This window comes from Artemia sp. Qi Xiang Cuo, chromosome 20 (genome assembly GCF_049724085.1).
Source record: "Artemia sp. Qi Xiang Cuo chromosome 20, ASM4972408v1, whole genome shotgun sequence".
In the NCBI taxonomy this organism is placed as follows: domain Eukaryota; kingdom Metazoa; phylum Arthropoda; class Branchiopoda; order Anostraca; family Artemiidae; genus Artemia; species Artemia sp. Qi Xiang Cuo.
Genome location: NC_142813.1, coordinates 16,940,011 through 16,963,419, shown reverse-complemented (window position 1 = coordinate 16,963,419; position 23,409 = coordinate 16,940,011). Strand labels below are relative to the sequence as shown.

Here is a 23,409-nt window from a genome sequence, read left to right as displayed (position 1 = left end):
ATTAAAATTAAACAAGTTTCGAGAAAGTCATTTAACCAAATAAAAGTAAAATTAATATACAAATTTTGTTTTAATTATTCATGTCCGGTGAGCCAAAATCAAAACCTGCATTAATTCAAAAACGTTCAAATATTAAATAAAAAAACAGGTTTTTTTTAACTGAAAGTAAGGAACGACGTTAAAACTTAAAACAAAAAGAAATTATTCCGTATATGAAAGGGACTGTCCCCTCCTCAGCGCCTCACTCTTTACGCTAAAGCTTGACTTTCTCATAACTTTTTTTTTAACAAAAAAAAAACTTTAGCGTAAAGAGCGAGTCGTTGTGGAGGGCCCAGCCCCGTTCATATACGGAATAATTTCTGTTCGTTTTAAGTTTTAACGTCTTTCCTTACTTTCAGTTAAAAAAACTTGTTTTTTTTATTTAATTTTCCATCACAAAGAGGGAGAGAAACCTGTCACAAAACACGACAATGGAGGATATTTTTCAAAGCAGTGCCTGGCGCAATGAGGGGACGTGGCCCATTGTAATGAAAGACTTAGAAACATCCCAGAAAAAAAAATGATATTTACAGCTGATTCAGGAATAGTAACTATCCCAAAAACTCACCATCTCCACACATTGAGCAAAATTTAGGATTTATATTCGACTTCACCCTTCCCATATATTTTCTCTTCTCCCAAAGCGGTAAAAAATCTCCTAGCTGATAATTATCCGTTTTAGTTATTCCATTTTAAGCCTTGCCTTAAAATAAATTTCCTGTCCTCCCCCATAATTCCTTAATCCTAGAATACAGAGAGACGGGGATAATACAGATAGGATGATGTTCATAGCTTTCGTCATTAAAACAAAATTTGCCCTTAATATCCACTCTGATTGGTCAATTATTAAAATTACGGGTTGAAAAGGGAAAATGGTCTAACTCGCCATTTCTAGCAAGGGGTACATTATTGGCGCAGCGGTCGTGCGTATTTCGTCATTATCAGCAAAAATGGCTCGGGTGTTAGTCAATCCATTTTTTTTAAGGAAGCGAAACAAATTAAATAATAATAAAATAAATAAAAAAGGAATAGGAACTAAAACAAATAGATAAAAAACAGAACGAAAAATAGCAAAATAAAATAAAGCAAAAGTAAAATAGCAAAAAAAGTTGTACTCAGAACTGTAGGGTCTTCTGCATATACGTCATCACCTACTTCTGCTTCCGCCATTGCTCTTCTCATTTCAGGTGACGGCTTAGTGATGGTATCAGTAGAAAGGGGGGTTCTACTCCCGTACGAACCACGTGGTTTATGGTCCTAATATGGGCATAGAGTCCCTAGGGGAGATGGATTTCTGAGAAATTTATTGTGTAATCAAAGTGTGTCAATGACCTAAATTTCGAAGGTCGATGTTGTTGTTGTTGTTGTAAGTGCACGCTCTCAGCGAATGTCAAGGTCGATGTTGTTGTTGTTGTAAGTGCACGCTCTCAGCGAATGTTATGAGTTTCCAGAAATAGAAAACAGCATTTGTTGTTGTTGTTGTAAGTGCACGCTCTCAGCGAATGTCAAGGTCGATGTTGTTGTTGTTGTAAGTGCACGCTCTCAGCGAATGTTATGAGTTTCCAGAAATACGGAACACCTGTGCTGTCGACCTCAATTCACCTATCGTAAATCAATAATTCCCCTTAGAAACAACAAATTAATTCCCCTTTCTTGACAGATCAATCAACCAATGACATCATCTGTCAGACTTTAAAAATTTTCGCATAGAAACGATTCTCCAGGAATAGATCCAAGTCATTAATGTCTATGCCTCGGAAACAACTCTTTTGGTCGAACTCCAAAAGATATTAATAACCAAAGGCCATGGAAAACAATTCTCCAAGAAACATCTTAGCGATGAATTGTTTTAGCGCGAGAATCAGGTTTCTTATTAATTTGAAATGTATTAGCGCAGAGATGCCAAAAACAAAAGGAACACGCTGAAATTACGTTTAGGGATTATTTGGGCGAAACCGTTTTAGTCATTATAGGGAATTATTTCGAGGAAACAGTTAGAGACATTCTAAAAGATGATTTTAAAAGATGATTTTAGAAGAGGATTTGAGGGTGAAACTCTGTGGTCGTTATGATACACAAGTTCAATTTTAACAGTGTCGTAAGGTCCTATACCACAACCCAAAGGGTTCCGATCCCCCTACCCCAACCCCAAAGGGTTCCAATCCCTCTACCCCAACCCACCGAAGGAAGCCACCGGTCCTCAAAGGTCCACTGGGCTCCCAAAGGGCCCCCCGGCCCTCAAGGTTCCCCCAGACCCCCCCCCCGGCCCCCAAAGGGCCCTTCCCCCCTTGGCCCCAAAGGGCCCCTCCCCTCCCTCTTCCTCCCTATCCTCCCCCTCCTCACCGCCCCGCCCCTCCCCTTCCTCTTCCTCCCCTCCCCCTCCCATCCTCCCCCTCCCCCTCCCCTCCCCCTCCTCCTCCTCCTCCTCCTCCTCCTCCTCCCTCCTCCTCCCCTCCCCTCCCCCCATTCCCCCCATTTTTATACTTTTTTTGTGCATTGAGATACAGAACGACCCCCTCCCCCCGGCCCCTCCCCCTCCAAAGGTCTGATTTTTCAAAGTTCATTTTGAATTTCCTTCGTTGAAATGCAAGAGTTGGAATGTTTCAGTAGTGTTTGGTTGTGGTTTACCTTGTCACAGTTACATTTTCTTGATTTTTCAAAGTTCATTTTGAATTTCTTTCATTGAAATGCAAGAGTTGGAATATTTCAGTAGTGTTTGGTTGTGGTTTACCTTGTCACAGTTACATTTTCTTGATTTTTCAAAGTTCATTTTGAATTTCTTTCGTTGAAATGCAAGAGTTGGAATATTTCAGTAGAGTTTGTTTTTGTTTTACCTTGTCACAGTTACATTTTATTGATTTTTCAAAGTTCATTTTGAATTGATTTCGTTGAAATGCCAGAGTTTGAATATTTCAGTAGTGTTTGGTTGTGGTTTACCTTGTAACTGTTACATTTTCTTGATTTTTCAAAGTTCATTTTGAATTTCTTTCGTTGAAATGCAAGAGTTGGAATATTTTAGTAGTGTTTGGCTTACATTGTCACAGTTACATTTTCATGATTTTTCAAAGTTCATTTTGAATTTCTTTCATTGAAATGCAAGAGTTGGAATATTTCAGTAGTGTTTGGTTGTGGTTTACCTTGCCACAGTTACATTTTCTTGATTTTTCAAAGTTCATTTTGAATTTCTTACATTGAAATGCAAGAGTTGAAATATTTCAGTAGTGTTTGGTTGTGGTTTACCTTGTCACAGCTACATTTTCTTAATTTTTCAAAGTTCATTTTGAATTTCTTTCGTTGAAATGTAAGAGTTGGAATAATTCAGTAGTGTTTCGTTGTGGTTTACCTTGTCACAGTTACATTTTCTTGATTTTTCAAAGTTCATTTTGAATTTCTTTCATTGAAATGCAAGAGTTGGAATATTTCAGTAGTGTTTGGTTGTGGTTTACCTTGTCACAGTTACATTTTCTTGATTTTTCAAAGTTCATTTGAATTTCTTTCGTTGAAATGCAAGAGTTAGAATATTTCAGTAGTGTGTTGTTATAGTTTACCTTGTCACACTTACATTTTCTTGATTTTTCAAAGTTCATTTTGAATTTCTTTCGTTGAAATGCAAGAGTTGGAATATGTCAGTAGTGTTTGGTTGTGGTTTACCTTGTCACAGTTACATTTTCTTGATTTTTCAAAGTTCATTTTGAATTTCTTTCGTTGAAATGCAAGTTGGAATATTTCAGTAGAGTTTGGTTGTGGTTTAACTTGTCACAGTTACATTTTCTTGATTTTTCAAAGTTCATTTTGAATTTCTGTCGTTGAAAAGTAAGAGTTGGAATATTTCAGTAGTGTTTGGTTGTGGTTTACCTTGTCACAGTTACATTTTTTTGATTTTTCAAAGTTCATTTTGAATTTCTTTCGTTGAAATGCAAGAGTTGGAATATTTCAGTCGTTTTTTTGTGTGTTTTACGATGTCACAGTTTGATTTTATTGTTTTTTCATAGTTAATTTTGAATTTATTTCTATGAAAAGAAAGTTTTGGAATATTTCAGTAGTGTTTGGTTGTGGTTTACCTTGTCACAGTTACATTTTCTTGATTTTTTAAGGTTCATTTTGAATTTCTTTCGTTGAAATGCAAGAGTTGGAATATTTCAATAGTTTTTGATTGTGGTTTACCTTGTCACAGTTACATTTTCTTGATTTTTCAAAGTTCATTTTGAATTTCTTTCGTTGAAATGCAAGAGTTGGAATATTTCAGTAGTGTTTGGTTGTGTTTAACCTTGTCACAGTTACATTTTCTTGATTTTTCAAAGTTCATTGTGAATTTCTTTCGTTGAGATGAAAGATTTAGACTATTTAAGTAGTGTTTGGTTGTGTTATACCATGTCACAGTTACATTTTCTTGATTTTTCAAAGTTCATTTTGAATTTCTTTCGTTGAGATGCAAGAGTTGGAATATTTCAGTAGTGTTTGGTTGTGGTTTACCATGTCACAGTTACATTTTCTTGATTTTTCAAAGTTCATTTTGAATTTCTTTCGTTGAAATGCAAGAGTTGGAATGTTTCAGTAGTGTTTGGCTGTGTTTTACCTTGTCACAGTTACATTTTCTTGATTTTTCAAAGTTCATTTTGAATTTCTTTCGTTGAAATGCAAGATTTGGAATATTTCAGTGGTGTTTGGTTGTGATTTACCTTGTCACAGTTACATTTTCTTGATTTTTCAAAGTTCATTTTGAATTTCTTTCGTTGAAATGCAAGAGTTGGAATATTTAAGAATTGTTTTTTTGTGATTTACCTTGTCAAATATAACTTTATTTGATTTTTCTAATTTAATTTAGAATTTATTAAGTTTAAATGAAAGAGATTGAATATTTAAGTTGTGTTTTGTTATGGTTTACATTGTCACACATACAATTTCATGATTTTTCAAAGTTAATTTAGAATTTCTTTAGTTGAAAATCAAGAGTTTGAATATATAAGTAGTGTTTGTTTGTGATTTACCTTGTCGCAGTTACATTTTCTTGATTTTTCAAAGTTCATTTTGAATTTCTTTCCTTGAAAAGCAAGAGTTGGAATATTTCAGTAGTGTTTGGTTATGTTTTACCTCGTCACAGTTACATTTTCTTGATTTTTCAAAGTTCATTTTTAATTTCTTTCTTTGAAATGCAAGATTTGGAAAATTTCACTAGTGTTTGGTTATGTTTTACCTCGTCACATTTACATTTTCTTGTTTTTTATAAGTTCATTTTGAATTTTTTTCATTGAAATGCAAGAGTTGGAATATTTCAGTAGTGTTTTGTTATGGTTTACCTTGTCAAAGTTACATTTTTTTGATTTTTCAAAGTTCATTTTGAATTTCTTTCAATGAAATGCAAAAGTTGGAGTATTTCAGTATTGTTTGTTTTTAATTTACCTTGTCAAATGTTATTTTTCTTGTTTTTTAATAGTTCTTTTTGAATTTCTTTCTTTGAAATGAAAGAGTTGGAATATTTCAGTAGTGTTTGATTACGGTTTACCTTGTCACATTTACATTTTCTTGATTTTTCAAAGTTCATTTTGAATTTCTTTATATGATTTTAAATTGTTTTTATATTTAAATAGTTTTTGTTTGTTGTTTAAATTGTCACAGTTAAATTTTCTTGATTTTTCAAAGTTCATTTTGAATTTCTTTCGTTGAAATGCAAGAGTTGGAATATTTTAGTAGTGTTTGGTTGTGGTTTACCTTGCCACAGTTATATTTTCTTGATTTTTCAAAGTTCATTTTGAATTTCTTTCGTTGAAATGCAAGATTTGGAATATTTCAGTAGTGTTTGGTTGTGGTTTACCTTGTCACAGTTACATTTTCTTGATTTTTCAAAGTTCTTTATGAATTTCTTTCTATGAAATGCAAGAGTTGGAATATTTCAGTAGTGTTTGGTTTTGTTTTACCGTGCCACAGTTACATTTTCTTGTTTTTTCAAAGTTCATTTTGAATTTCTTTCGTTTAAATGCAAGATTTGGATTTTTTCAGTAGTGTTTGGTTGTGGTTTAACTTGTCACATGTACAATTTCTTGGTTTTTCAAAGTTCATTTTGAATTTCTATCGTTGAAATGAAAGATTTGGAATGTTTCAGTAGTGTTTGGTTGTGGTTTACCTTGTTACAGTTTACTTGTCTTGTTTTTTTCAAGGTTCATTTTTAATTTCTTTCTTTGAAATGCAAGTGTTGGAATTTTTCAGTAGTTTTGGCTGATGGTTTACCTTGTAACATTTTCTTTTTCATTATTTTTTCACATTTCATTTCTAATATTTGTTGTTGATATGCAAGATATGGACTATTTCAGTAGTGTCTTGTTATGGTCTACCTTGTCATAGTTACATTTCCATGATTGTTCAAAGTTCATGTTTAGTATATTTACTTGATCTGAAAGAGTTGGAAAATTTCAGTAGTGTTTGGTTGTGGTTTACCCTGTCACAGTTACATTTTCTTGATTTTTCAAAGTTCATTTTTAATTTCTTTCGTTGAAATGCAGGAGTTGGAAAATTTCAGTAGTGTTTGGTTATGGTTTAACTTGTAACAGTTACAATTTCTTGATTTTTCAAATTTAATTTTGAATTTCTTTCGTTGAAATGCAAGAGTTGGAATATTTCAGTCGTGTTTGGATGTGGTTTACCTGGTCACAGTTACATTTTCTTGATTTTTCAACGTTCATTTTGAATTTCTTTCTTTGAAATGCAAGAGTTGGAATATTTCAGTAGTGTTTGGTTGTGGTTTACCTTGTCACAGTTACATTTTTATTGATTTTAGAAAGTTCATTTGAATTTCTTTCTTTGAAATGCAAGAGTTGGAATATTTCAGTATTGTTTGGTTGTGGTTTACCTTGTCACAGTTACTTTTTCTTGATTTTTAATATTTATTTTTTAATTTCATTATTTGCTATGCAATTGTTTGAATATTTATGTAGTGTTTTGTTGTGTTTTACCTTGTCAGAGTTACATTCTCATAATTTTTCAAAGTTCATTTTGAATTTCTTTCGTTGAAATGCAAGAGTTGGAATATTTCAGTAGTGTTTGGTTGTGGTTTACCTTGTCACAGTTACATTTTCTTGATTTTTCAAAGTTCATTTTGAATTTCTTTCGTTGAAATGCAAGAGTTGGAATATTTCAGTAGTGTTTGGTTGTGGTTTACCTTGTCACAGTTACATTTTCTTGATTGTTTAAAGTTAATTTGAGTTTCTTTCATTGAAAATTAAGAGATGAAGAATTTAAGTAGTGTTTGGTTGTGGTTTACATATACAATGATAAATTTTCTATATTTTTATAAGTTCATTTTTATTTACTTAGGTTTTAAATAAATTTTTTTAATGTTTAAGAAGTGTTTTGGTTGTGGTGTACATTGTCACAGTTACATTTTCTTGATTTTTCAAAGTTCATTTTGAATTTCTTTCGTTGAAATGCAAGAGTTGGAATATTTCAGTAGTGTTTGGCTATGGTTTAACTTGGCACAGTTACATTTTCTTGATTTTTCAAAGTTCATTTTGAATTTCCTTCACTGAAATAGGTTTTGGTCGTGCTTTACCTTAACACAGTTAAATTTCTTGATTTTTGTTAGGTTAGGTTAGGTTAGGCTAGATCAAGTTAGATTAGGCTAAGTTAGGTTAGGTTAGGTTTGCCTACGTACGCGCGCGTACGTAGGCTAACCTAACCTAACCTAACTTAACCTGATCTAACTTGATCTAGCCTAACCTAACCTAACAAAAATCAAGAAATTTAACTGTGTCAAGGTAAAGCACGACAAAAACCTATTTCAATGAAGGAAATTCAAAAAATGAACTTTGAAAAATCAAGAAAATGTAACTGTGCCAAGTTAAACCACAACCAAACACTACTGAAATATTCCAACTCTTGCATTTCAACGAAAGAAATTCAAAATGAACTTTGAAAAATCAAGAAAATGTAACTGTGACAAGTTAAACCACAACCAAACACTACTGAAATATTCCAACTCTTGCATTTCAACAAAAGAAATTCAAAATTAACTTTGAAAAATCAATAAAATGTAACTGTGACAATTTAAAACAAAACCAAAAAATAAATAATTATTCCAACACATTATTTTCAACTAAATAAATTAAAAATTAACTTTGAAAAATCAATAAAATTTAACTGTGACAAGGTAAACCATAAAAAAACACTACTGAAATATTCCAACTCTTGCATTTCAAAGAAAGAAATTCAAATGAACTTTTAACAATAAAGAAAAACGTAACTGTGACAAGGTAAACCACAACCAAACACTACTGAAATATTCCAACTCTTACATTTCAACGAAAGAAATTCAAAATGAACTTTGAAAAATCAAGAAAATGTAACTGTGACAAGTTAAACCGCAACCAAACACTACTGAAATTTTCCAACTCCTGCATTTCAACGAAAGAAATTCAAAATTAACTTTGAAAAATCAAGAAAATGTAACTGTGACAAGGTAAACCACAACCAAACACTACTGAAATATTCTAACTCTTGCATTTCAACGAAAGAAATTCAAAATGAACCTTGAAAAATCAAGAAAATATAACAGTGACAAGTTAAACCATAACCAAGCACTACTTAAATATTCCAACTCTTTAATTTCAACGGAAGAAATTCAAAATGAACTTTGAAAAATCAAGAAAATGTAGCTGTGACAAGGTAAACCATAACCAAACACTACTGAAATATTCCAACTGTTGCATTTCAACGAAAGAAATTCAAAATGAACTTTGAAAAAATCAAGAAAATGAAACTGTGACAAGGTAAACCACAACCAAACACTAATGAAATATTCCAAATCTTGCATTTCAACGAAAGAAATTCAAAATGAAATTTGAAAAATCAAGAAATTGAACATGTGACATGGTAAACCATAACAAAACACTGCTGAAACAATCCAAATCTTGCATTTCAACGAAAGAAATTAAAAATGAACTTTGAAAAAACAAGAAAATGTACCTGTGACAAGCTAAACCACTACCAAACACTACTGAAACAATCCAAATCTTGCATTTCAACGAAAGAAATTCAAAATGAACTTTGAAAAATCAAGAAAATGTAACTGTGGCAAGGTAAACCACAACCAAACACTACTGAAATATTCCAACTCTTGTATTTCAACGAAAGAAATTCAAAATGAACTTTGAAAAATCAAGAAAATGTAACTGTGACAAGGTAAACCACAATCAAAAACTATTGGAATATTCCAACTCTTGCATTTCAAAGAAAGAAATTCAAAATGAACTTTGAAAAAACAAGAAAATGTAACTGTGACAAGGTAAACCACAACCAAACACTACTGAAATATTCAAAATCTTGCATTTCAACGAAAGAAATTCAAAATGAAATTTGAAAAATCAATAAAATGTAACTGTGGCAAGGTAAACCACAACCAAACACTACTGAAATATTCCAACTCTTGCATTTCAACGAAAGAAATTCAAAATGAACTTTGAAAAATCAAGAAAATGTAACTGTGACAAGGTAAACCATAATCAAAAACTATTGAAATATTCCAACTCTTGCATTTCAACGAAAGAAATTCAAAATGAACTTTGAAAAATCAAGAAAATGTAACTTTGACAAGGTAAACCACAACCAAACACTACTGAAATATTCCAACTCTTGCATTTCAACTAAATAAATTCAGTATTAACAGTTAAAAAAAAATAAAATTTATCTGTGACAAGTTAAAAAACAACAAAACACTTCTGAATTATTACAACTCTTGCATTTCAATGAAATAAATTCAAAATGAACTTTGAAAAATCAAGAAAAAGTAACTTTGACAATGTAAAACACAACCAAACACTACTGAAATAGTCCAAATCTTGCATTTAAAAAAAAGAAATTAAAAATGAACTTTGAAAAATAAAGAAAATGTTACTGTGAAAATTTATATCACAACCAAACACTTCTTACAGATTCAAAATTTGTAAACTCAACTAAAGAAATTATAACTGAACATAGAAAAATCAATAAAGTGTCACTGTGACAAAGCACATCATAACAAAAAACTACTGAAATGTTCCAACTCTTGCATTTCATCAACTGACATACTAAATAAACTTAGAAAAATCAAGAAAATTTAACTGCGACAAGGTAAACAACAACCAAACACTACTGAAATATTCCAACTCTTCATTTCAACTAAAGAAATTCTATATGAACTTTTAAAAATCAATAAAATGTAAGTGTTACAAGGTAAAACACATCCAAACACTACTGAAATATTCCATCTCTTTCATTTCAACTAAATAAAATCTAAATGAAATTTGAAAAATCAAGAAAATGTAACTTTGACAATGTAAATCACAACCAAACAATACTGAAATATTCCAACTCTTGCCTTTCAACGAAAGAAATTCAAAATGAACTTAGAAAAATCAAGAAAATGTAACTGTGACAAGGTAAATCACAACCAAACACCACTGAAATATTCCAAATCTTGCATTTCAACGAAAGAAATTCAAAATGAACTTTGAAAAATCAAGAAAATGTAATTGTGACAAGGTAAAACACATCCAAACACTACTGAAATATTCCAAATCTTGCATTTCAACGAAAGAAATTCAAAATGAACTTTGAAAAATCAAGAAAATGTAACTGTGACAAGGTAAACCACAATAAAAAACTATTGAAATATTCCAACTCTTACATTTCAACGAAAGAAATTCAAAATGAACCTTAAAAAATCAAGAAAATGTAACTGTGACAAGGTAAACCACAACCAAACACTACTGAAATATTCCAACTCTTGCATTTCAACGAAAGAAATTCAAAATCAACTTTTAAAAAACAAGAAAATGTAAATGTGAAAAGGTAAACCAAAACCAAACACTAATTAAATATTCCAACTCTTGCATTTCAATGAAAGAAATTCAAAATGAACTTTTAAAAATCAAGAAAATGTAACTTTGACAAGGTAAACCATAACAAAACACTACTGAAATATTCCGACTCTTGCATTTCAACGAAAGAAATTCAAAATGAACTTTGAAAAATCAAGAAAATGTAACTGTGACAAGGTAAACCACAACCAAACACTACTGAAATATTCCAACTCTTGCATTTCAACGAAGGAAATTCAAAATGAACCTTAAAAAATCAAGAAAATGTAACTGTGACAAGGTAAACCACAAACAAACATTACTGAAATATTCCAACTCTTGCTTTTCAATGAAAGAAATTCAAAATGAACTTTGAAAAATCAAGAAAATCTAAATGTTACATGGTAAACCACATCCAAACACTACTGAAATATTCCAACTCTTGCATTTCAACAACAGAAATTCAAAATGAACTTTGAAAAATTAAGAAAATGTATCTGTGACAAGGTAAATCACAACAAAACAATACTGAAATATTCCAACTCATGCATTTCAACGAAAGAAATTCAAAATAAACTTTGAAAAATCAAGAAAATGTAACTGTGACAAGGTAAACCACAACCAAACACTGCTGACATATTCCAACTCTTACATTTCAACGAAAGAAATTCAAAATGAACTTTGAAAAATCAAGAAAATGTAACTGTGACAAGGTAAACCACAACCAAACACTACTGAAATATTCCAACTCTTGCATTTCAATGAAAGAAATTCTAAATGAACTTTGAAAAATCCAGAAAATGTAACTGTGACAAGGTAAACCACAACCAAACACTACTGAAATATTCCAACTCTTGCATTTCAACGACAGAAATTCACAATGAACATTGAACAATCAAGAAAATGTAACTGTGACAAGGTAAACCACAACCAAACACTACTGAAATATTCCAACTCTTGCATTTCAACGAAAGAAATTCAAAATGAACTTTGAAAAATCAAGAAAATGTAAGTGTGACAAGGTAAACTACAACAACACACTACTGAAATATTCTAACTCTTGCATTTCAACGAAAGTCTGGGGGAACCTTGAGGGCCGGGGGGCCCTTTGGGAGCCCAGTGGACCTTTGAGGACCGGTGGCTTCCTTCGGGGTTGGGGTAGAGGGATTGGAACCCTTTGGGATTGGGGTAGGGGGATCGGAACCCTTTGGGCTGTGGTATAGGACCTTACGACACTGTTAAAATCGAACTTGTGTATCATAACGACCACAGAGTTTCACCCTCAAATCATCTTTTAAAATCATCTTTTAGAATGTCTCTAACTGTTTCGCCGAAATAATTCCCTATAATGACTAAAACGGTTTCGCCCAAATAATCCCTAAACGTAATTTCAGCGTGTTTCTTTTGTTTTTGGCATCTCTGCGCTAATGCATTTCAAATTAATAAGAAACCTGATTCCCGCGCTAAAACAATTCATCGCTAAGATGTTTCTTGGAGAATTGTTTCCATGGTGTTTGGTTATTAATATCCTTTGGAGTTCGACCAAAAGAGTTGTTTCCGAGGCAAAGATATTAATGACTTGGATCTATTCCTGGAGAATCGTTTCTATGCGAAAATTTTTAAAGTCTGACAGATGATGTCATTGGTTGATTGATCTGTCAAGAAAGGGGAATTAATTTGTTGTTTCTAAGGGGAATTATTGATTCACGATAGGTGAATTGAGGTCGACAGCACAGGTGTTCCATATTTCTGGAAACTCATAACATTCGCTGAGAGCGTGCACTTACAACAACAACAACATCGACCTTGACATTTGCTGAGAGCGTGCACTTACAACAACAACAACAAATGCTGTTTTCTATTTCTGGAAACTCATAACATTCGCTGAGAGCGTGCACTTACAACAACAACAACATCGACCTTGACATTCGCTGAGAGCGTGCACTTACAACAACAACAACATCGACCTTGGAAATTTAGGTCATTGACACACTTTGATTACACAATCAATTTCTCAGAAATCCATCTCCCCTAGGGACTCTATGCCCATATTAGGACCATAAACCACGTGGTTCGTCCCGGAGTAGCACCCCCCTTTCTACTGGTATCACTTCTCATATCCACAACACGAACCTAAAATTTAGGCTAAAATCAATATTAAAAGATTTACTTTTTCGTAAAAACTTCTATCTCAAATCGCCACTGCTATATCGAAAGTAAGAAAACAGTTACATTACACAAACAACAACATAAGAATAATCAACATAAAGACTGAAAAAAATACTGTTTTATTCAATCTTCTGAAAACATTCTTCTTTTTTGGAACTTATTTATTGCATTTCTTACCATACGCGAGCGGCCAAGGCATCCCTGCTCCATGAAAAACTTAGTCAAAATTCATCCACCATTTCCCAAAATTGGAAAAAAGTCATAGGGGGGGGGGGCCTCAGCCCCCCTCCGAAATCTCACGATTCCCCCCCCCCCCTAATTTTATCATACTTCTCACAGAAAAAGGGATGTAAAGGATTTGACCCCCTCCCCGAAACAAATTCCTGCGTACGTACCTGCCCATGCCTACATCTATACCTGTATAAATCATAACTTAATAGTGGCTAATATCTTGAATAAAATTAAAAATTTCTAGCTTAAGCCAACTCAAAGACTGGTTAAGGAACGCAAAAGTACCCACGTACCCCCATCCCAATAAAAACTTTTGATTTAAGCGTTACCCCAACATCTCGCATTTTTCTTTTTATATAATTCTCTTTTTTAAGGATTTTTTCTCCTTGAAAAACAATCATTCCCAGTTCCAATAGCGTGTGCAGGAGTAGGGGGTGCTCGGGCCTCGTCCCCCTCCGAAATCCAAAATTTCCTTAAATTTCTGGGCATTTCTTATTTGAAGTATCATTTTTGTTACTGGACTCCTCCTCCCGACATTCTTTGGTTTACCTACCCGGCACCGATAAGAGCATAGAAACAAAACTGGCCGATGATATTTATACTAATAACACGAAATATATCATACACACTTAAAGAATTAAGCTGAATTCGTGATTTTCCTCTCGGAAAGGGAATTTTAAATTAACACATTGCCATTGACCAAAACTACCCTTGGGGAGACCGGTCCACATTCGCCACGTTTCTGGTTATTTATTTTTTGTAAACACAATTTTTGACTGTGTGATTTGAAGGAAATATGAACCACGAAAAATGTGGTTCAATACCGCTCTCTAAGGCTATGATGAAAGAAAGGTTGAGGTGGCTAGGGCACGTTGTGCGGATGAAGGATGACAGATTGCCGAAGATTGTTCTCTTCGGCCAACCGATTAGGGCTAAACGGAAAGCAGGTCGTCCTCGTGTCTGGGGTGGGAGGACGTCGTAAAGAAAGATTTAAAGGAATTGGGAGCTTCGTGGGCGGGTTTAAAAAGGGAGGCTTTGAATAGATCGGGATGGAGGAGGAGCGTGCGTAGCTGTGTTGGCCTTAGGCGGCTTGGTGCTGCGGTGAGTTATTAGCAGTAGTAGTAGTAGTTTTTGACTTCAAATAATTCTGAAAGTTGTAATGAATACATTCATGTTTGGGGTAACTCTAAAAAAAATCCCTGACGACCAATGATTCTGGATGTAGCAGAAAATTGGGTTACACTGATGCAGTCCAAAAGTGGCAGTAGAAATGACCCTATAACTCCGACGATTACCACGTGGTTTATGGTTTTCTCAGTTAGAATGGAAAAACAGGAATTTTCTCACTTAAAAAAACATGAATTTTCTCACTTTTATGGAAGTTTTCTGGGATGGTTATGGGTGTTGGTCAATTTATTTGATGTTTTTCATGGATGTCAACAGCAATTTATGTCTGTTTTACGGTTTTTGTCAGTGAGAATGAAAAAACAGGAACTTTCTCAAATTTATGGAAGTTAACAGCAATTTATGTCTGTTTTATGGTTTTTGTCAGAGAGAATGGAAAAACAGGAGTTTTCTCACTTTGATGGATGTTTTCATGGACGATTATGGGTGTTGGTCAATTTATTTGATGTTTTTCATGGATTTCAACAACAATTTATGTCTGTTTTATGGTTTTTCTCAGTGAGAAGGAAAAAACATGAATTTTCTCACTTTGATGGATGTTTTATGGTTCATTGTCAGTGAGAATGGAAAAACCGGAATTTTCTCACTTTGATGGATGTTTCAAGGTCGATTTATTCGCTGTTGTTTGTCCAAGTGTAATGACATTGGGGTGATTTACATAATCGGTTGGGGAATTATTGGTTCACGAAAGGGGAATTAAGAAACAAACATGGCTTTATTGTTTTTTGGCTAAACTAACCTGGGAAATTGATTTACATGATTGGTGGGGGAGACTGTATTGATTCACGACAGGGGAATTAAAAAACAAACTTGTTTTCTTTGATCTTTAGGCTAACCTAACCTGAGAAATTGATTTAAATAATCGCTAGGGGAATGTATTGATTCACGAAGGGGGAATTAAGAAACATTATGGCTTCTTTGATCTTTAGACCTGAGGGATTTATTCGTTGTTGTTGTTTTGGTCAAGTGCACGCTAGGGATGAATGTCAAGGTGTCCAGGAATAGGAAACCGGAAGTACATGCATCCTTCTCAGCCAATCAGCGTGTCGGATACATCCTCCTTCTCAGCTAATCAGAGAGCTGGTTACATATGGTTTTCCCCCAGTTACATAACAATTCACCCTTGAGATTTCGTATATAACGGGCATGCATTGTGATTAAATTATCAGAAAGTAAAGTAACCTGACAATGGATAGACCACTAAATGTTATTGATGAGCTTGAAGCCTTGGCAGCCACAATTAGCAATGTGAGTACATTTTCATTTTTTATTTTCAAAATAAAATTATTTTCCTTGGTCACCCTCTAGTATATTTAGGTAAGTACTTCCTCCCCCCACAAACCTAACCACCGTGCAATCTTTATACTCACTAGGAAACATAAAATATGTTCTTTTTATTACCTAAACCTAACACCCCTCCCACCACTCTGATTTTACAGGTAAAATTCTTGCCAATAGAAATATTTCTCTTTTTTTCGCTAAATTTATTCTTTCTGTAAGCCTATCAAAAAGTGACATTCAACTTCTGTCTATCCCATAGCTATTAATAAACCGTTTCCATTTAAGCCACCACAGCCGTTTGCTTGACTAAAAAAAATATTTACGCAATGATTTAAACAGCTGACACCCCACAATTGCATATCATGCTTTTTAATCCTTAAAGTTAGTGACTTAAACAAAAGGTTTCAACGATAAAAAGGATTTGTTTTTCTCTTTCTCAAATTAAAGCAGTTTTAAGCAAAAAAGAGATTGCTGTTTATTAAGCTTGTGGATTCGTAACCTGTATTTGCTGGAGAACCGGTGAAACGGGTTTATTTCCAAAAATAATTACTAACAATATATTTAGGACATTGGTGAAAGGGGGGGTTTGACATGCCTCAATTCTATCACCATTATTGTAAAATGAAAACAAAGATTTGCATGAAAAGTAAGGGGGCTGGAATGTCTATGAATAAGCCTTTTTTTTAATTAATTAAAATAGCAGTTGATTTCAGAGTTTAGTTTATTTTTATTTTTTGCTTTAATGAAAATGCTGGCGTCTGGGGGCGTTCTTAGTGAGAACTTAGTGTTTAGACCAAATGATGGTTAGTGGGGATGTGAGTTCTAATTGTTCTTCTTTAAAAAGGGGGGGCATTATTTTAAAACTAACTTTTTCTCTTTTTTAAGGCAAACTGTGAAGAATGCCTGTCGCTACCAACCAGTAAGAGAGCAAGGGCCAATAATGCGGCCCCTGCGAAGGCGACAGTCATATAATATGGTCGCTGGCCGAAGCCTCCTAAACAAGTGATGCCTGCCCAAGCCATGCTGGAATGTGACATCGCTTGCACATCCGCTCTCCTTGGACCTCTAATAGCTGCCCCATCAACGCTAGGTCAGGAGGTTACCCTCCAACATGCTATGTCAGATCCATCCGACACCCAAGCCCAGACGGATTTTGCAAATGTAAGCATTTTTTCCTACCTATCATATAGAAATATCTACCTATTTCTTCCAAATTTTTTGGGCCTTTTCTTCATGCACCATTTTCGAACACTGAGTAAAAGTGTATCTCAGCGGGATATTGAAAGATTTTTTCTCCCCAAAGGAAATATAATGTTCTCCCTTTTGAATCATGTCAAGTGCATGCATTCACCCTTGCTAAATTAGATTAGTGAAGCCAAAAAAAATGCACTATATCCCGCTCATAATAAGTAGCAAAATCCTTTGCATTATAAATTGCTTTATTAGCGAATGGTTCACCTTGCCTCTACAAATATTATAAAAAAAACAACTTTCTATCGGAATGAGTTGTGTATCATGAGAGGAGATGGCTATCCATTTCAAATCATGTTTTTTTTTTTTCCAGAGCGGATAAAGAGTATTAATATAAAATTTTATTTGGAGGGAATTGTTTGAACAATATCAAATTGTCATCTTCTATGTCATGCGACGTTTTAGACTGTAAAAACATTATACTAATATAAGATATGCTACGGGCCCGAGAAGCGCCGCGGGAAACGCCGTGGGCCGGGGAAGCGTCACGGGAAGCGCTGCGGGCCCGAGAAGTGCCGCGGGAAGCGCTGCGGGCCCGAGAAGCGCCGCAGGAAGCACTGCGGGCCCGAGAAGCGCCGTGGAAAGCGCCGCGGGGAAGTGCCGCTAAAAAAAAACAAAATAAAAAAAAACAGTTGGGCTGATTTGAACACTTTGAAAATAAGCAATTTTTTTTGAACAAAATCAAATTGCCGCCTTCTATGTAAAGTGGCGTTTTAGATTGTAAATATGTTATATTAAGTTGGATTTTCTTTCAGTTGAATTAACCAAATGTTACTATGCGCATACTGCTACTGCTACTACTAAGCGCTGACTTTAAATAATAATCCAAATTTTAAAAACAGTAGAGGTGATTTGAACACTTTGAAAATAAGCTATTTTTCACTTATAGGTTGGACGACCATTGGTCCCATATTCTTTGTCTTCCCCCTCATCAGTTGGAGAAGGTGAGGAGCTCTCCAACAACATTTCACCATGGAGTGATATCACTAATTCCGATGAAATACCTGATAATATTGATGAGTATTTAAATGATTTTTTAAATGTAGATTATAGCGCAGTTGAGCTGGGGGACTTGAGCCCAAATACACTATAGCTTTTAAATGATTTCACAAATGAATTAGCGGGGAACCCTTCTCCTCCTCCTCCTCCAGCCTCCGATTCCCTAACGAGTCCACTTCAAACAACTGAAGTGGAACATACCCCAGATATTGTTGAACAACTTGGGGGAGGGAGAGGGGATAATATACAAGAGGGGGATGGGGGTACAACTTTTCCCGATTTTCAATTGACCAATACAATTTTAAATGCAATAGTTGTTTACACTGCGACTTTTGGAGACCCTTTTAATTCACTAATGGGGGGAAAATTTGTTTTTGACCCCGTAGAAATTGTGCACGACTATGTAGATAAAATTCGTGCACTACTGGAGAACCAAATTCAATTGTGGGGGGGTAGGGATTCAATTAAGGTTTCTATTGTTTTAAAAGTGCTCTATTTAAATGAGGGGATAAGCGAAGTTTATTATCATTATGCACATTCCGAGATGCGTTTGGTTTATTCGAATTTAGAAAATTTTGAGGGTGTTTTCATGGATTGGGTAGGTCAAATTATAACGCATCTTGAGAACTTTAACGAAAACGGTAGTGGGTCTCTAGTTCTTTTTGTTGAAAATTTAAGTGTAGATATTTGTAAATTTAAGAAAGATTTTATTTTAAGAGGGGGGGCAGGCGGGGAAAGGGCAGTAGTTTTAAATTACAATCAAGATCTAGAAGGTTGTAAAGGGGGCCAGCGGATCTATGTTGAAACAGATAATAAATTTTTTAAGTATACTTTCCTCATATAAGCATTTTAGCCTCTAGCAGATGACGTTACAAAGACAAATCTAAATCACAGGGCGATACATTGGACGAACGGCTCCGATTTTCTATTTGTAGATTTCTCGTGTTTAGAATTAAAATACCCAGTAACGCTTCGATCCTTTGATATTTTTGAAAGGACTAATACCCATTTAAATATCGGCGTTACTGTGGTTTAGTATGAAACTGAATTTGAAGATGGGGTTCGTTCTAAAAAGAAGGGGGTGGTCTTCCCTGTAAGGGGCCCGTCAATTGATTTGGTCAGACATTGGGTTTGGTTGTTATACACACCACCTAGTGACCCTGCCAATTCAATTGGCCATTTTAATCCTATCACAGACATCAGTAGCGTTCTGGGGGAGGGTAAAAAGGGGGGGGGGGGTACGTTTCTACTGTCCAACATGCCTATCTAGATTTTGGACTGAATTAAAGTTGCAAAATCACATGAGGCATTGTAGCCGACATGGCTACCAGACAGTGGAAACGGTTTCAAGGGATAGGGCTATTCTACGCTTTAAAAATTTCCAGAATACCCTTCTCCAGTGCAACAAAATATCTTTAGACTGTGAAGCTAAGCTGGTGGAGGAGAACGATCCACAATATCCAAATCGAGTCAGAGAACACCAGGCTATTGCAGTGTCCTATGCTCATGCACAAAGAGATAGTTCTAACGCCATGCGGTTGTTAGAAATAGTAGAAACATTGGATGAGGAGGACGAGTTTATGGTCAAGACACTGACTAAACTGCTTGGCACGGCCTATGTAACTATTTTTCGCACGAAAAACACCCACTATCCTAAGGTTTTATCTGCAGAGGCTCGTATCATGGTTAAAAATAAATCCCTGCAGGGGGGTGGCAAATATAAGTGTTTAGAGGAGGATAAGGGCACTAAAGAGAAAAGCGGGGGGCGGGGGAAAGTCAGAGATCATAATCACTGGTGGCAGGAAATATCCTCGGGGGGTAGTAATTTTAGAGGGGTTGCGCATCAATCGTGTAACTTAAATGTTAGCCAGCAGTTTTTTATTCCTGTTTTTATCCACAACTCTAATTATGATTTAAAATTTATTTTACCGGCACTGGCACGTATGCATAGGGAGGGAGGGGGAGTAGACAGTCCATGGGTAAATAGTTCATTTACCTATAACATTATTCCCAAATCGGCCGAGAAGTTGTTGCTTCTTGAGCTGAGATGACAGGCAGTGGATAATGGGCATACTTGCTGGAATAAAATCAGGTTCTTAGAGTCCTTTAGTTTTTTTTCTCAAGGCATTGAGTCAATCGATTCAATTGCAGAAATGTAGCAATTTTGATAGCTTTCCCTTGCTTAATCAGCACTTTCCAACAGTGAAATGTATGACAAGCTGACCTGCAAAGGTATATATGCATTCGACTATTACTGCTCTGGTGCTCGCTTAGGCGAGGTGAAACTACCTCCAATTGAAGCTTTTTACAATTCACTGACCAGCAGTGAATACACAGCCGAGGAGTATGAGTTTGCGAAGAAGGTGTGGTCTAAGGGGGATTGTAAAAATGGGTGGGATTATTTTAGACTGTACTTGGCCAGTGACGTTCTAACTCTGTTGGATATAGTCTGTAAGAAAACAGACCAAATCTATTCAGAGTTTGGGTTAGATATAGGTTACTATTTTTCCACACCCCATTTAGTGATGGATTTGATTTTAAAAATTAGTAGGGAGGAAATAGGCCTAATCACCGACGTAGATCAAAATCTTTTTGTAGAGCGTTCAATGAGGGGAGGGTATGTTTTTCATGGGGACTGCGTCTTATTAACCGATCCGAGCGGACAAAACAGCACCGGTGCAAAGTTAAATGCAGTGTTTTTGGAAATGAACTCATTGTACACCTCGGCAATGTCCAACTACTCTTTGCCGCGTGGGAACTATCAATGGCTTGAGAATCCTTGTGAGTTCCCCGATATTACCTCCGTCGAGGACAATGGGCCATAAGGATGGTTCTGTGAAGTTGACTGTCACATTCCGATGGTGCTTCACGACTCAGTCAAAGATTTGTTTTTCCCTGTATCAATCGACCCGTGAGCAGGGACTCTCTGAGCCGATACAATCGATCAGGGGTTGAGGATATGGGGATGCAATGGACTCCGTCTAAGCAAAAACTGATTGCTGATTTGGACCCTAAGGAGAATATCATTGTTCACCATGTGCTTTTGCACTGGATGGTGAACAATGGCTTCAAAATCACCAAAATACATAGGGTCCTGCAGTTCAATCAGCGACCATACTTGAAAACATTTATCGATACTTTTGTCGATAAACGCTCTAGGGCAAACTCCAAGGTGGAGAAGGAAATGTACAAACTGATTCTAAATTCAGCGTTTGGCAAAATATGTGAAAGCGTACGTAATAGATCTCGCTGCGATGTTGTGACTGACCCTCTAGAGTGTGCACGAATTATTGCCGATCCCAATTTTACATCGTTCATGAGCATAGAGGCTAGCATGGTTCTTCTACACAGGAGAAAGCGAATTGTGGTACTGAACAAGAATATAGCAGGCGGCAGTTCAGTAGTAGAAATTTCAAAAAAGCTCATGTTGTCGTTCTTTTACAATGTGTGCAAGGTGCAATGGCCACGGGAGGGGGAGGTTCAAGTTTACTATGGGGATACAGATTCTCTGCTGCTAAAGGTAAATGGGACTGAAGATTTATTGGGTAATTTAGAAAAGGGGGAGCACATCATCTCGCGGATGGATTTCACCAACTGGAATCCATCCCTCTACTCCAAGCTGGTGAGACGTCAAGCCCCCAACCAACTATTAATGTTAAAATCAGAAACAGGGAGTGATTTGATATCCAGGGGGGTGGTCCCAGGTACCAAAGTGTATTGCGTTAAAAATCAGAGTAGTGGTCAAAAGAATGCGTTTAAAGGGGTGCCTACACATTTTGTAAAGAGCAATTTCCACATGAGTGTGTGCAGAGACTGTTTAGAAAGTAGCATAGTGGCGAGAGCACAAGTGCTTGCAATTCGCTCTCTACAGTATAGAAATTATACTGTGAGAGTGGAAAAGAATGCAATGTAGTGTATATCCGACAAAGTCTATGTGCTCGAGAATGGTGTGAGCGTCCTACCTCATGGCCACTACCGTATTTCAGACCGAGTTGAATGCATAGACTATCGCAATCAACTTGGTCTGGATAAATTAACCTAACTTGAACTAACCCAAGCACTAACCATCACCGAACCTTTCATAAATTAACTAACCACCACAACCACCACCACTGACCCAACTAACTGATCCAAGCTCAACTAACCTGTAGCAGCAGTGACGACAACTATTGTACTGTTTTTTCGCCCCTGCGGTTCCCGGGGGGTGGGGGGCCCTTCCCGCGGCCGGCTCCCGGGGGGTGAGGGGTCCCACCCGCAGCTCCCGGGGGTGGAGGGTCCCGCCCGCGGCCGGACGGCCTTCGGCCCCATGGCCCTGGGGGGGGCCCCACCTTTTAAATTCACTGTAATGTTCAACTGTGCTTAGTTAATGTTCCAAGTGTTTTTTGTTGTTGTACAGAAAAGTGTTATTGTACAGAAAAGTGTTTAAAGACAATAAGTGCTGTTGATGGACAAAAGTGTTGTACAGAAAAGTGTTTAAAGACAATAAGTGCTGATGATGGACAAAAGTGTTTTTATTGTACATAAAGTGTTATCATTGTTCATGTTGAACAAATAGAGTTTTCATGTTGACAATGAAGTTTTATCAGGTTCATGTTGAACAAGATTTATTTTTATTATTGTTCACGTTGAACAAGTATTAGTTTTCATATTATTATAATAAATGCTACAATAAAATATTGTTTTTTTGTTGTTCTGGAATAAATTGATCATTAGGAAAATTACTACTTATTCATCGGACACGTATTATTTACAGTTAGTTATAGTCCGACTGTTGTCAACAGCATGTATCAATTTAAAACACCCTTCAGATCATTTCTGTGTGGGCCCTCAATGTCGAGTAAAACAACACTTTTAGCTAAAATAATTCAATATTGCGATAAAATGTTTTTGGAAAAGCCGAAAAAAATCTACTATTGCTATAGTATTTGGCAGGAGTCCTATGATAAAATAAAAGCTATTGCTACAACCATACCAATACAATTCATACGAGGACTTGATGTTTTCAATAGTATTGAACCGAACTCGTGGCTGATTATTGATGATTTGGCTGAATCCATTGAACAATTCTCACAGTAAATGCTGCAATTGTTCACCGTCCGCTCTCACCATGAAAACATTTCCTTTATCCTGTTCCTAAACAATCTGTTTCATCAGAGAAAGTATATGTAAACCATTGTTTTGATTTGCATTATCTATATTATAAATCGAGTCGTGCGGGTTTCGATTTAACTACTAAAACTACAAAAACAGAAAGAACTCCGCACCCCTAAAATTATGTTTTCAGCGTACAGTAAGGCGACTAGCCAGCATAACGGGTACATTTTTCTGGATATTAATCAGAGCACGCCCGAGGATCTACGTGTAGTCACCGACATTTTCGACAATGAAATTACAGTATATCTTCCGGTGAACAATAGAAAAGGCTATT

At 35.5% G+C, this 23,409-nt stretch overlaps 1 protein-coding gene across 1 annotated transcript in view; it reads right to left on the bottom strand.

Annotated features, from left to right (window-relative positions):
• Positions 1-12,969: 12,969 nt before the first annotated feature.
• Positions 12,970-23,409, bottom strand: part of LOC148939945 (uncharacterized) — a 62,268-nt gene continuing 51,828 nt past the window's right edge. Inside the window, exon 5 of the mRNA XM_089106404.1 lies at positions 12,970-12,998. The gene's annotated coding sequence lies outside the window, so the exon portion shown is untranslated. The remainder of the gene's footprint in view (positions 12,999-23,409) is intronic.